A 13,335-nucleotide genomic window follows, 5' to 3' on the forward strand; every position below is an offset into this window, starting at 1 on the left:
AGGGTCCTTTTCCTGCTGGCCCCACTCTTGGCTGGTGAGCAGCGCTGACCAAACCTCTTGCGCGGTAGCCCAGGTGGACCGGATGCCAGCTTTCAGGGGCAGGGAGAGGCAGCAGATCCTGTGGCGCCTTCCAGCTTCCCATCTCCGTGACACAGTGAAGGCCAGAGAGGGTCTTTACAGGTGGACTGCAGCCTGCCTCACGCCTGCCGTGGCTGCCGGCCGTGGGAGGGAGTGGAGCGCCTAGGATCGTTTTGGCTACAGGTCCCTCCTTGCTGCAGAGCTTTGGGGTTGCAATGTCTGTGTAGAAACTGCCATGGCCTGGTGCATTTCCTCTTGGCTCGGGGCCACATGCCTTCATTGGTGTGCGGGTGTGTGGGCCTTGGGTGTGTGTATTTTCCAAGCCCATGGGCCTGGGCAGTGCTCAAGGGGTTGGAGCCACCTCCGCGCTCTGCACTGGCTCCAGCTCCAGCTGTCCCAGGCAAGCTCTTGCTCCCTAGCTGTGGAAGGAGAAAATGTGGCTCCAGGGACCATTAGAAAGCCTCTTAGTATAACTGTCTCTTGCTGTGGTGACTTGCAGCTGGGCTTTACTGCTGGGGCTTGCTGCTCTCCGAGAGCAAGTGGCAAGAGGAAGCGCTGCAGGTAGGTGCCTCTTGCTGGGGGAAAGCAAACTCTGGCCGAGGCCATAGCTCGGAGCTCCTGCCTCCCCTGCAAAAGTTGGGAATCCCGTCCAGATGCCCAGGGCTCATCCTCACAGAGATGTGGGGGGGTGTGGGGGGGACACGCTTGTGCTTGTCCTTCACTTTCTGTAGCTGCTGAATGAGGTTTGACCCTGAGAGCTCCCTGAGTGAGCACTGCAGGTTGGCAGGCTGCAGGAAGGAGCACTTGGGCAGGAGGTGGCTTTGCTCTTGCCTTAGCTCCTGGAGTCTGCAAATGCTCAGACAGCAAATGGACTTCCCAAAGACAGTGGCTGGAAAAAGGCCCGACATCCTCTGGCTTGCTCCAAATGGATAGAAAGCAGCAGCAACTGCCACCTGCTCTTCCTGGGGAAGTGTCCTGTGGGAAGCCCCCCATGCAGCTCCTTGGGCTTCCTCTCAGGGAGGGCCTTTGTGTTTCAGGAGAAGGCTGGGGTGCCAGAAACAGAGCTCACAACGCTCAGGTAAGAGGGCTTCCTTCCCATGGAACTCACTGAGTGGCAAAGCATCCAGGGCGCCAGCCTCTGCCTTGTGCTAAACGTGGAGGGGAAGGGAAGCCTCTGTTCTTGTGAGGGAGGGAAGAGGATGGGGGCAAGACTGTGGCACCCTACTCGGGACTGCCTGCAGGGGCTGCTCAGCTCTTGCACCAGATCTGCTTTCCCTTTGTCTGCAGCAACTCCCTGCCCTTGCTGAGGGAGAAGATCCATGAGCGGGAGCTCCTGGAAGAGCAGCTGGCTCACCTGCGAGCAGAGCTGGCTGCTGCAAATGAGGCCATCCTGCACTCCATAGCAGAAGTCTTGGAGGAGAGGGCGATGGCTGAGGAGAGGAGAGGGGTAAAGTGGCTGCCATTTGATCAAAGACCTTGCTCTCAGTTGGAGGCTGTCTCCTGCTGCTTCCTCTTGGCCCTTTGCAGCGTGTGCTCTGTCCTCTTGCTGCCCAGCGCAAACCTGGCTCTCAGGGCTGCTTGGGGCAGTGCTGACCTGAGCCAGGTCTGCATGGTGGCTCCTGAGACTGGTGTTCTCCCTGAGTCCTTGCTTGACTTGTCAGAAAGCGCTGACCAGAAGGTCTGGTGCCTTTTCCAACAAGTCTTGCCTTTGGTGGACTGACCCCGAGTCTCCCCTTTGCTCTGTGCAAGCACTCAGTCTTCATGCAGAAGTGCCCCGTGATGAGTTTGTGTCATTCTCCCTGTTGCTTTCCGTCTCTGCCTTTGCAATGCTTTTCCCAGCCCCTTCTCAACTTGACACGGGCAGCCCTTGAGAAGATAGAGGCAAAGGACCTGCAGACGGTGGACTGGGCTCTGAAAACCACAGGTATGCCTACGCAAAGTCTGCTGGCCCTCCGCTGGCGTATGGCCCTCCCACCAAGTCTGCCCAGCTGGGCTTGCAGCCTGAGAAATACCTGCTAGCTCCCTGCTGCTCCTAGCCTCTGGCCTGTCTGAGGCAGCTGCTTTGCATGTGCCTTTCAGGGGCCACCATCGATGCAGAGAGAACATCCCGGACTTATGGTGGGCGAGGCAGTGAGGCTTGCTGGCTTTGTCTCGCCTTCTTTGCCGTGGCCAACCCTCCGGATACTATTCTGCAGGTAATAGCACAGGCAGCATGACTTCTGAGGCAGTTGCTTGCTTTCAAGTTGAGCCTCCAAGCCCCAAACACCTCCCTTCACAGCAGCAGCCTCGCGCAGCCCCACAGGGCTCAGCCTCTTCCTGACGATCCCCTGCGCTTCCCCACAGTGCTGCCCTCCCGTCTGGAGGGGAATGGAGCTGAACCCAACAGCAGCCACCTGCCCACAACCCCTGGCCGCAGTGTGCTGGGCACCTTTGTCCTTGGCAGCTCCATTTTCCCACCTCAACTCCCACGGCCCCTTTCCAGAGAGAGTGGAAGTTGGGGGGAGCCTGACAAGCCACTCAGGCAAGGACAGAACCTCCTCCAGGCCCCCAAGCCTGGCGGGATCTGCCGAGTTGGAGGAAGGGGGCTCGTCCCTCCCGCACACTCTTTGAAGGCTCACGGGGTGACCTCCCCTAGGCAGCCCCGCCCTGTCTCTGAATGCTGTGCAAAATCAGAGCGGGATTTGGGAAAGGCAGGTGAGCCTAGATGTTTTGTAAGGAAGATTTCCGTCTTCTGAAAGCAAGGTGGCAAGTCCCCTCCTGTCCCTTTCATCCACTTGGGTGCCCTTCCATGCAGAAAGCCAGCCAACAGACCGAGCCAGGGCTGTGCTGCTGGCAAAGCAGCCAGTCCGCTGGGCTGCTGGAGTGCCTTGCCACTGAGGGTGGCTGCTTTCTGGTTTCAGCCGCACACTTCCCCTGGACAGTGCTGGGCTTTCCAAGGAGCGGAGGGCCAAGTGGTCATTCGGCTGCCTGAGCAGATCTGGCCCATGGCTGTCACCGTGGAGCACATCTCCAAGGCGGTCTCTCCTTCCGGGGAAGTCAGCAGTGCCCCCAAAGACTTTGCTGTCTCCGTAAGCCTCAGCCTTGCCCCAGCGTGGAGGGTGGGCAGGGAAGCTGGCCAGGGCAGAAAGCTGCGAGGGAGCCTTGTTTCTCCTGGCGCCTTCTCTCAGAGAAGCGTGGGCTGGTTGCTGCAGAGCAGAGCGTCCCTGCATGGCGTATGTGGGGGCCCACGGTGGTGGTATGCCTCTGCGGCTTGCTTTGTGCTTTCTGGCCCAGGGTCTTGGAGCGCTTGCTCAAAAGAGCCTGAGCCACATCCACACTGACCTCTTCCAGACTAGTGCTAGAGGGGTGGGACATGAGGCAGGCTTCCCTGAGTCGGACGCAGCGGGCACTTTTCCTCCGGCTCTGCTTGAGCCTGACCTGCTGCCCTTGTCGGTTGCCTTTGAGGGCGTGGATGAGGAAGCAGCAGAAGAAACTCTCCTGGGGCTCTTTGTATTTGACGTGGACCAAGAGGCTGTTCAGACCTTCCGCCTGAAGGTACTGTGAGTGCGTGTGGGCACGACGCGAGGGGCAAACTGAGCTTTGCCTGCAAGGGCTTGGACCACAGAGTGCGGAGGATGAGCCAAAGCATCCTGTGCCTTGTGGCTCTGGCATAGCAACCCTGGCTGCCTCCTTTGTCAGGGCTCCAGTTTGTTCCCCAGCAGGGCTAGCGCTGGCAAAGGAAGCTACGTTGCTGTGCTGTTGCTCCTTACACCTGAGGAATGACGGCTCCCCCCGTTTCCTTTGCAGAAGCAGCTTCCCAGAGCCTTCCAGTATATCAAATTCCAGGTGCAGAGCAACTGGGGCAACCCCCAGTACACGTGTATTTATCGAGTGCAGGTTCATGGGGTGATGGCAAGGCAGAACTACCAGCTGAGCCACGAGACAAGAGACCTTCTGTAAGCACTGCCAGAGACAGTGCTCTGCAGTGAGTAGATGAGAGGGAGAGCGGCTAGGGCAGCTGGCTTCAGGACCCTCCTGAATACTCAACTTGCGCTACTCAAGATACAATCAAGTCAAAAACTCTGCAAATAAACAGGCAATACAAATACAACTATTCACAAAGAAGCACTGCTCATTAAAAGGAGGCTACATTTGCACCACTGAGCATTACATTATATATGGCTGTCCCTTTTGCACAGCTGCATTTTTGTATGTGATCTATGGAGTCCTCTTCATCTCCTTATTAATGACAGCTTCATCTTATTGAGCTCCTTTCTCAGCATAAACATTTTGAAACTGAACCAGCTACCTATAAATATAGAGGTCGCTGTTAAACACCTGCAATATTGGGGAACTGCTCTGCAAATCACACAGGTAAATGCTCTTGCAAACAGCTGAACGTCTTTTAGAGAGAACACTGGCTGAGATGACACAGAGGCTCTGGCTCTGGCCTCACACTGGGATTAGGCAAACTGCAAGTCTTCTCTTAGTGCACTGGCACAAAGTTTGAGGCAAGTAAGCCCTATCTGCCACTTCGAAACACACATGAAAAACACAGCAGGCATATTTTTGTCCATTCCTGAGGCAACTCTTGCTCAGAGCCAGCTGGAGGGTCTCAGTGTCATGCTTCCCCATGCCTCCTACTTTCTAGGCACGTGAAGAGCCCCAGCTCTGCCCCGAAGAGCCGCGTCAGCACCAGAGGCGCTGTGAGGAGCCGGGTCCGGCCTCCAGCGCCCATGCAGGGCCTTTGGTCGTCCCTTCCTGCCGGCAGCCGCTGTGTGCGGGGCCTGGGTGCGGGCCCAGCTCCTCCGAGCCCCCACACCACCGGGGGCAGCAGGGCCAGGGCCGTGGAGGGCCTGGCTCCCTGAAGCTCCCAGCCCCACACGCAGCCCCACCATGGCTGCCCCAGCCCAGCTCCAACCACCTCCCAACACCTCCCCCAGTGCCTGTTGCTGCCCCACCCAGTGTTGCCTGGCAACAGCACCAGCTGCAGGTCATGTGGCCTCCTCGTGCCCCCCCTCCCCCCCGTGCTGCCTAGCAACAGCGGCCCTTGGGCTCCCAGGGCTGCCCTGGCCTCCTCTGCTCCTCCCTCTCCCTCCCTCCCTCCTTCTCTTCCTTCCTCCCTCTTTTCCTCCCTCCCTCCCTCTGCCCTTCTCTTCCTCTCTCCCTGCCTCTCCCTCCTTCCCTCCCCCATCCCTGGATGCCCCGGGGCCTGCAGGGGAGATGCTGGGCAGCACTGGGGGCTGCAGCCAGAGCCCTGACTGATGGTCCCCTACGGCCCCGGGGCCGTTTGGCAGCCAGGACTGTAAGAAGGCCCTTTTGGTGTTATTTCCGAGTAATATGGCATAAAGGCCAAGTGTCTCGGAACTGTTCTACCCACTGACACTGTTGTCCAAAAAGCGGATTTGTTGCCCGGTGTGCAGTAAGCCAATAATTACACACTCAGGAGAGACATTTGCTGCTTTATTTCAGAGTTGCGCAAGCCTGGGTGCTCGGTGGTTTCCCACAAATCAAGCACACCCCCACCCCGGCTTCTCAAGGAGCATCTATACAAACAAATTGCAAAGTTTGCAACTTTCCCTTTTACACTGATTCGTTAATGATTTACATACAATTACAATTTTGCTTACACACCATTTTAGTACTACGCATGCTCAGGGGAGGGGTCTTCACCTGCGCATGGGTCTTTTGGACCTATGGGCGTGATTTTTTGTAGTATAATGAGGACAGTTCAGTTAGGGATACATGGACCTCCAGTTCTTTTGCCAAATTGGCAATACGTACCTAGAAGTAAAACGTTTTGATTTAATGTTTCTCTTAGGGCTTTAGCAGTTCTAGGATGCCCTTGATTCAAGAATGCTTCTTTTCAGAAAATAGAGATAGGGGTTATCCTAATCTGCCCAGTTTAAACAGCATGACCATTCTTTCTGAGCTTCCAGGGTTGTCTTATAACAACATCATATTATTCCCATTTATCGAGTGCTTTGGTGACTGCTATGTGATGGACATTAATTAGAGCTGGCTATTCTAACCCAACTGCGATAAAAGGGATGTGCCACATTTCTGCTGCCCTAGACCATGCAAAGGTGATCGCCAGAGTTCGTGGTGGCTAAAAGGGGTCTAAGGCAGCTGCAGAGAGCCTGGAAACAGAGGCAGAAATGGGAGATGTTAAAAACCAAAAAAAAAAAGAAAAAAGAAACCCTTGCTGACAGGATTTGCTGTGATGTCTGGCCGTAGCTGCAGCGTGACCTTGATGGTGCCTGTGGGGCGCTGATGTCTTGGGTCTGGGTTTGGGTGGCTCTTTTCTTTCCGAGGACCCCATCTCCTCTGGTACTTCCCACCCCAATCCCAATGCTGTGGTTTAGTGCCCTTTTGTGTTAATAGCGCAGGGCGATCTCATCGCTTTATGAAGCCATTCCTCCTTGTCCATGTCTGGGATCCTAGGGCAGGGAGTTCAGCAATTTCCCTGGGTGCTGTGTGACGAGAGTTCCTTGTATTCCAGTGTAAAATTCCTGCCTGGTTGCTCCACGGGATGCCCCTGCGCTCTGGTGTCATGGGAGCTGGTGGTCCCTCCTCACCTTGTCCCTTCACCTTCTCATGACCTCAGACACTGGTGTCTCTGTGGTGGCTTCGGGCCTCTCTTTCCCAAGCTAGAGGGCTCAGGTGTGTTTAACTTGTCCCACTGGGGAGCTGCTCCGTGTTGTTGACCACCTGCATCCCCTTGCCCCTAATTTTCTTAGTCCTGCTTCTGCGCAGGTCTATAGTCTCTCTGCTGTGCTTCTGGCTGCAGGCTGCCAGAGAGGGGTTGCTGTCACTGCCTGTGCTTGTGTTGTGAGACCAAGGGACATGGGCTGCCTGCATCTCTGTGACTTCACCGCCGCGGCCTCACCAACATGACTCCTATGGCCACCACCCGCTTTGGCCATGAAACAACCCAGACAATAGCCCCCGAGTTCCTAAAGTCGGTGCAGGCCTCCGGGTTTCCTGCCTTTGTGAGTGATGCCAGGAGTTCCCTGGCATCCTCTCACGGGTCTCTGTCCCTGTTGCAGAGTCCAGAGATGAGGAAACTGGTCTTTTCCAATCAAAGGAATCGCTGATCCTCATGTGCCTTCCGAGCGTGTCCCTGTGTTTCCAGCACAAGCATGTTTGCTTCTCTAGGCTTCTGCCTCCCAAGCCAGCCACTTCTCTGCTCGTGAAGTCCTTTGTGACTAATTCTTTCCAAGGAATGGACCCCAGTGAACCCCACGGTTGCTCTTTCAGCTTTGGGATGAGTGGGTCTTCATGTGGAATAACATGGAAGAGTGACAGAGCATATTTGCAACCTCTAGTCGACATTCCGAGGAACTGGGGCTACGTTTTCCATCTTTTCCCCTGATTATTCTCTTTCTTTTGGGTGAAATAGCAAAGTATATATCTACACATGAAAAACATTCTAATATTTCTTGGGTGTTGATTTTCATGCAGAATCACCTCTTGGAAGGTAGATTCAAGTCATATGCGTTGGTGGCCTTCCCAGGTCTTCTGTGACGCTCAAGTGAAGCAAATGTCTCCCCAAAGCCGCCTTTTTGAGCCCAGGGTGTCCAGGAGGAGGCACTTGCTGGCCAAATGGAAACCTCCGTCTAGTGGGGCTCTGCAGAGCCTTGTCCCGGGTACAGTCCTGCTAAGCAGTCCCATTAAGGACTGAGGGGATGGAGTGGTCTCTTTGCAGATGACCTGACATTACTCTGGTAGGCTCTGAAAGCAACTTGGAGGGCAAATTCAGAATTTGAAGTGATGCTGGAGAATTGGAGGAAAGAGACCATCACAGGCTACCCTTAGATTGCCCAGAGAGTTTGTGCACTCTCCCTCCTGGGAGATCTTCAAAAGCCATCTGGACACCATCCTGGCCAGCATGCTCTAGGTGACCCTGCTGGAGCCAGGGGCTTGGACTAGGTGATCTCCAGAGGTCCCTTCCAACCTCAACCAATCTGTGGTTCTGTGATTCGGTGGGTGGGGGGACAGAGCAAAGGCAGCATGGGAACCCAGGCAGCCATGCTAGGCCTGCTCTGCCTAGAGAGCCCGCTGCTCTGAGGAGCACCCAGGTGACAACGAGGAGCCTAGGGACCAGCTGGACAAGGAGCCGGAACAGATGCTGGCGTGAGCACCTGGCAGACAAGGTGCTGACAAGCTGGCAAGAGCTGCGCTGGGCAGGGGCACCACAAGCTGCATGGGCACTGGCCACAGCACCAAGCTGCAAGGCTGCTGCTGCTTCATGCCTCCAAGTCCAATGGGCAGCTGCTCCCAAGCAGAGTTCCTCCGGGGGCCTGCCTGCCTCTGATACTGCTCAATACCTTCCTAAACCACCTCAGCGTGGGGATCGACTGAGCCCTCAGCAAGTGTGAGGAGAGTTAGCTATGCCGAAGGAAGAGCCACCACTCAGCAAGACCTCAGCAGGCTGTGCCAAGCGGAACTGCTTCAGCCTTGGCAACGATCAATGCAAAGGTTGGCCCCAGGCCTGGCCAGACCGCAAGCAACAGCAGCAGCAGCAGCAGCAACAGCAGCAGCATGTGCTGGGGCCTGATGGGCTGCGGTGTCATGCTGCACAAAAGGCCCCGGGGGGTCCTGGCACACAGCAAGCTAACCATGAGCAGGCAATGCGCTTCGGCAGCAGCAAAGGCCAAGCATGTGTGCGGCTGCGTCAGCTGCTGTAGAGCGAGCAGATGGAGGAATGTGTGGAAGACACTCGGCACTTGCTAGGGCTCGCCTGCATCCAGTTTTGAATCTGCCAGGTCAAGGAAGGCGTTGACAAACCGCAGAGGCCGCAGCAGAGAAGTGCAAAGGCTACAGACCGCGGCCTGGACCGTCAGGGCCCGGCGTGCACTAAGGAGGGCTTAGTTCCCCTGAGCGGCCTGCCCTGGCACCTCCACCCACTGGCCCAGGAGCCTGACTGAAGCTCAGGCCCACTCCTTGCGGGAGCTGGCCTGCAGCTGTCCCCGTCTCCAGTCCTGGCCCCTGCTCTTGCTCAATGGTTGCTTGCATTTCTGCAACGCACCTCAGAGCCGACCCTGGAGCTCCCCTTTGGGTGCCCATCAGTGGGCTGCTGAGGGAGCCTGTGCCCCTCACCCCCGCTGTACCTAGGGGAAGAGACATCTGCCTTTGTGCCAGCAAGCTGACCGCTCTACTCTTGCTTTCCTAGCAGAGGCGGGGCTATGTCTTCCAGGGCCAACAAGGTCACCTGGCTGATGTCCTTTGGCTTGCTGCAGTACCGTGTCAATGCCCGGGTGGGTCTCAAGAGGAGAAAGCTCTTGCCACTCTCCCTTCTGACTTAGCAGGGCTTCACGCTCAGCCCTTTGAGCCCTGCCCAGGATGACACGACACATCAGCCTGGTAGAGGACGAGGACTGCAACGGCACAGCAGCAGCTTGCCCGCGCAACCAAGTGAGCTGGCTCTCTGGGCTAACCAGGGCTCCTCTGCGGGTGTGCCGGCAGGCTTCAGGCTTGCGGTGGGGGCTAACACACAGGCTTCCTCTCGCTCAGGCTGCGTGGCAACCCCCTCCTGGGTAAGCCCCCCTCTGAGGTCATCATGGGCAACACCTTGCCTCCCTGGCGGTTGGCTCTTGTGACGTCATCAACAGCTGCCCTCCATAAAAGCCCAGCCTGCAGACGTGTGTAGCTCTGCAAACAAGGAGCTTTGCAGAGGCCAGCAAGTGCTTTGGGAAGAGGCCTGCGGGGATCTGCCGCACAGCGACCTTTTCCCTCCTGCTGGTGACGGAGTTGGATTAGAGGAGATGCCAGCCGAGTTGGGCAGGTGGGTGTGACGGGGCCCAAAAAGCAGGGAGGGATAAGGCAAGAAGCCCTGTGTGCCGCCCGGCTTCCATGGTGGCGACAGACAGCCCCTGAGCCCTGGGGCTGTGTGCAGCACTGCCCTCCAGCCTGGGCAGCCAGGCAGCCCAGCAGAGCCTTTGGCTGGGCAAGGCGCTGCCCCTTCTCCTCGGGAGAGCCCAGTGCCACCAGACTGTGTCAGGCCACGACACTACGCGTGTGGGTGATTACGCCTGTGTCAGGCCAGAGGTCTTCAACTGCCTTAGTGCCCGCAGGGTGCTGTGCTGCAGCTCAGAGCTTCCTAAAGGCCCCCAGGCCCTGGGCTTCTCCGCTCTGCTGAGCTGAGGAACCTGGTGGCAAGGGAGCCCCTCAACGGATCACCGGCAAAGCAAAGCCCGCACTGTAGGCTTGGCTAACAGCAGCATTCCCTCTCTTTTAGGCCACGCAGCACCTGGCAGAATGGCAGGAGGTGCCTGAGGGTCCTTTTCCTGCTGGCCCCACTCTTGGCTGGTGAGCAGCGCTGACCAAACCTCTTGCGCGGTAGCCCAGGTGGACCGGATGCCAGCTTTCAGGGGCAGGGAGAGGCAGCAGATCCTGTGGCGCCTTCCAGCTTCCCATCTCCGTGACACAGTGAAGGCCAGAGAGGGTCTTTACAGGTGGACTGCAGCCTGCCTCACGCCTGCCGTGGCTGCCGGCCGTGGGAGGGAGTGGAGCGCCTAGGATCGTTTTGGCTACAGGTCCCTCCTTGCTGCAGAGCTTTGGGGTTGCAATGTCTGTGTAGAAACTGCCATGGCCTGGTGCATTTCCTCTTGGCTCGGGGCCACATGCCTTCATTGGTGTGCGGGTGTGTGGGCCTTGGGTGTGTGTATTTTCCAAGCCCATGGGCCTGGGCAGTGCTCAAGGGGTTGGAGCCACCTCCGCGCTCTGCACTGGCTCCAGCTCCAGCTGTCCCAGGCAAGCTCTTGCTCCCTAGCTGTGGAAGGAGAAAATGTGGCTCCAGGGACCATTAGAAAGCCTCTTAGTATAACTGTCTCTTGCTGTGGTGACTTGCAGCTGGGCTTTACTGCTGGGGCTTGCTGCTCTCCGAGAGCAAGTGGCAAGAGGAAGCGCTGCAGGTAGGTGCCTCTTGCTGGGGGAAAGCAAACTCTGGCCGAGGCCATAGCTCGGAGCTCCTGCCTCCCCTGCAAAAGTTGGGAATCCCGTCCAGATGCCCAGGGCTCATCCTCACAGAGATGTGGGGGGGTGTGGGGGGGACACGCTTGTGCTTGTCCTTCACTTTCTGTAGCTGCTGAATGAGGTTTGACCCTGAGAGCTCCCTGAGTGAGCACTGCAGGTTGGCAGGCTGCAGGAAGGAGCACTTGGGCAGGAGGTGGCTTTGCTCTTGCCTTAGCTCCTGGAGTCTGCAAATGCTCAGACAGCAAATGGACTTCCCAAAGACAGTGGCTGGAAAAAGGCCCGACATCCTCTGGCTTGCTCCAAATGGATAGAAAGCAGCAGCAACTGCCACCTGCTCTTCCTGGGGAAGTGTCCTGTGGGAAGCCCCCCATGCAGCTCCTTGGGCTTCCTCTCAGGGAGGGCCTTTGTGTTTCAGGAGAAGGCTGGGGTGCCAGAAACAGAGCTCACAACGCTCAGGTAAGAGGGCTTCCTTCCCATGGAACTCACTGAGTGGCAAAGCATCCAGGGCGCCAGCCTCTGCCTTGTGCTAAACGTGGAGGGGAAGGGAAGCCTCTGTTCTTGTGAGGGAGGGAAGAGGATGGGGGCAAGACTGTGGCACCCTACTCGGGACTGCCTGCAGGGGCTGCTCAGCTCTTGCACCAGATCTGCTTTCCCTTTGTCTGCAGCAACTCCCTGCCCTTGCTGAGGGAGAAGATCCATGAGCGGGAGCTCCTGGAAGAGCAGCTGGCTCACCTGCGAGCAGAGCTGGCTGCTGCAAATGAGGCCATCCTGCACTCCATAGCAGAAGTCTTGGAGGAGAGGGCGATGGCTGAGGAGAGGAGAGGGGTAAAGTGGCTGCCATTTGATCAAAGACCTTGCTCTCAGTTGGAGGCTGTCTCCTGCTGCTTCCTCTTGGCCCTTTGCAGCGTGTGCTCTGTCCTCTTGCTGCCCAGCGCAAACCTGGCTCTCAGGGCTGCTTGGGGCAGTGCTGACCTGAGCCAGGTCTGCATGGTGGCTCCTGAGACTGGTGTTCTCCCTGAGTCCTTGCTTGACTTGTCAGAAAGCGCTGACCAGAAGGTCTGGTGCCTTTTCCAACAAGTCTTGCCTTTGGTGGACTGACCCCGAGTCTCCCCTTTGCTCTGTGCAAGCACTCAGTCTTCATGCAGAAGTGCCCCGTGATGAGTTTGTGTCATTCTCCCTGTTGCTTTCCGTCTCTGCCTTTGCAATGCTTTTCCCAGCCCCTTCTCAACTTGACACGGGCAGCCCTTGAGAAGACAGAGGCAAAGGACCTGCAGACGGTGGACTGGGCTCTGAAAACCACAGGTATGCCTACGCAAAGTCTGCTGGCCCTCCGCTGGCGTATGGCCCTCCCACCAAGTCTGCCCAGCTGGGCTTGCAGCCTGAGAAATACCTGCTAGCTCCCTGCTGCTCCTAGCCTCTGGCCTGTCTGAGGCAGCTGCTTTGCATGTGCCTTTCAGGGGCCACCATCGATGCAGAGAGAACATCCCGGACTTATGGTGGGCGAGGCAGTGAGGCTTGCTGGCTTTGTCTCGCCTTCTTTGCCGTGGCCAACCCTCCGGATACTATTCTGCAGGTAATAGCACAGGCAGCATGACTTCTGAGGCAGTTGCTTGCTTTCAAGTTGAGCCTCCAAGCCCCAAACACCTCCCTTCACAGCAGCAGCCTCGCGCAGCCCCACAGGGCTCAGCCTCTTCCTGACGATCCCCTGCGCTTCCCCACAGTGCTGCCCTCCCGTCTGGAGGGGAATGGAGCTGAACCCAACAGCAGCCACCTGCCCACAACCCCTGGCCGCAGTGTGCTGGGCACCTTTGTCCTTGGCAGCTCCATTTTCCCACCTCAACTCCCACGGCCCCTTTCCAGAGAGAGTGGAAGTTGGGGGGAGCCTGACAAGCCACTCAGGCAAGGACAGAACCTCCTCCAGGCCCCCAAGCCTGGCGGGATCTGCCGAGTTGGAGGAAGGGGGCTCGTCCCTCCCGCACACTCTTTGAAGGCTCACGGGGTGACCTCCCCTAGGCAGCCCCGCCCTGTCTCTGAATGCTGTGCAAAATCAGAGCGGGATTTGGGAAAGGCAGGTGAGCCTAGATGTTTTGTAAGGAAGATTTCCGTCTTCTGAAAGCAAGGTGGCAAGTCCCCTCCTGTCCCTTTCATCCACTTGGGTGCCCTTCCATGCAGAAAGCCAGCCAACAGACCGAGCCAGGGCTGTGCTGCTGGCAAAGCAGCCAGTCCGCTGGGCTGCTGGAGTGCCTTGCCACTGAGGGTGGCTGCTTTCTGGTTTCAGCCGCACACTTCCCCTGGACAGTG

This window comes from Dromaius novaehollandiae, unplaced genomic scaffold (assembly GCF_036370855.1).
Source record: "Dromaius novaehollandiae isolate bDroNov1 unplaced genomic scaffold, bDroNov1.hap1 HAP1_SCAFFOLD_51, whole genome shotgun sequence".
Taxonomy (NCBI): domain Eukaryota; kingdom Metazoa; phylum Chordata; class Aves; order Casuariiformes; family Dromaiidae; genus Dromaius; species Dromaius novaehollandiae.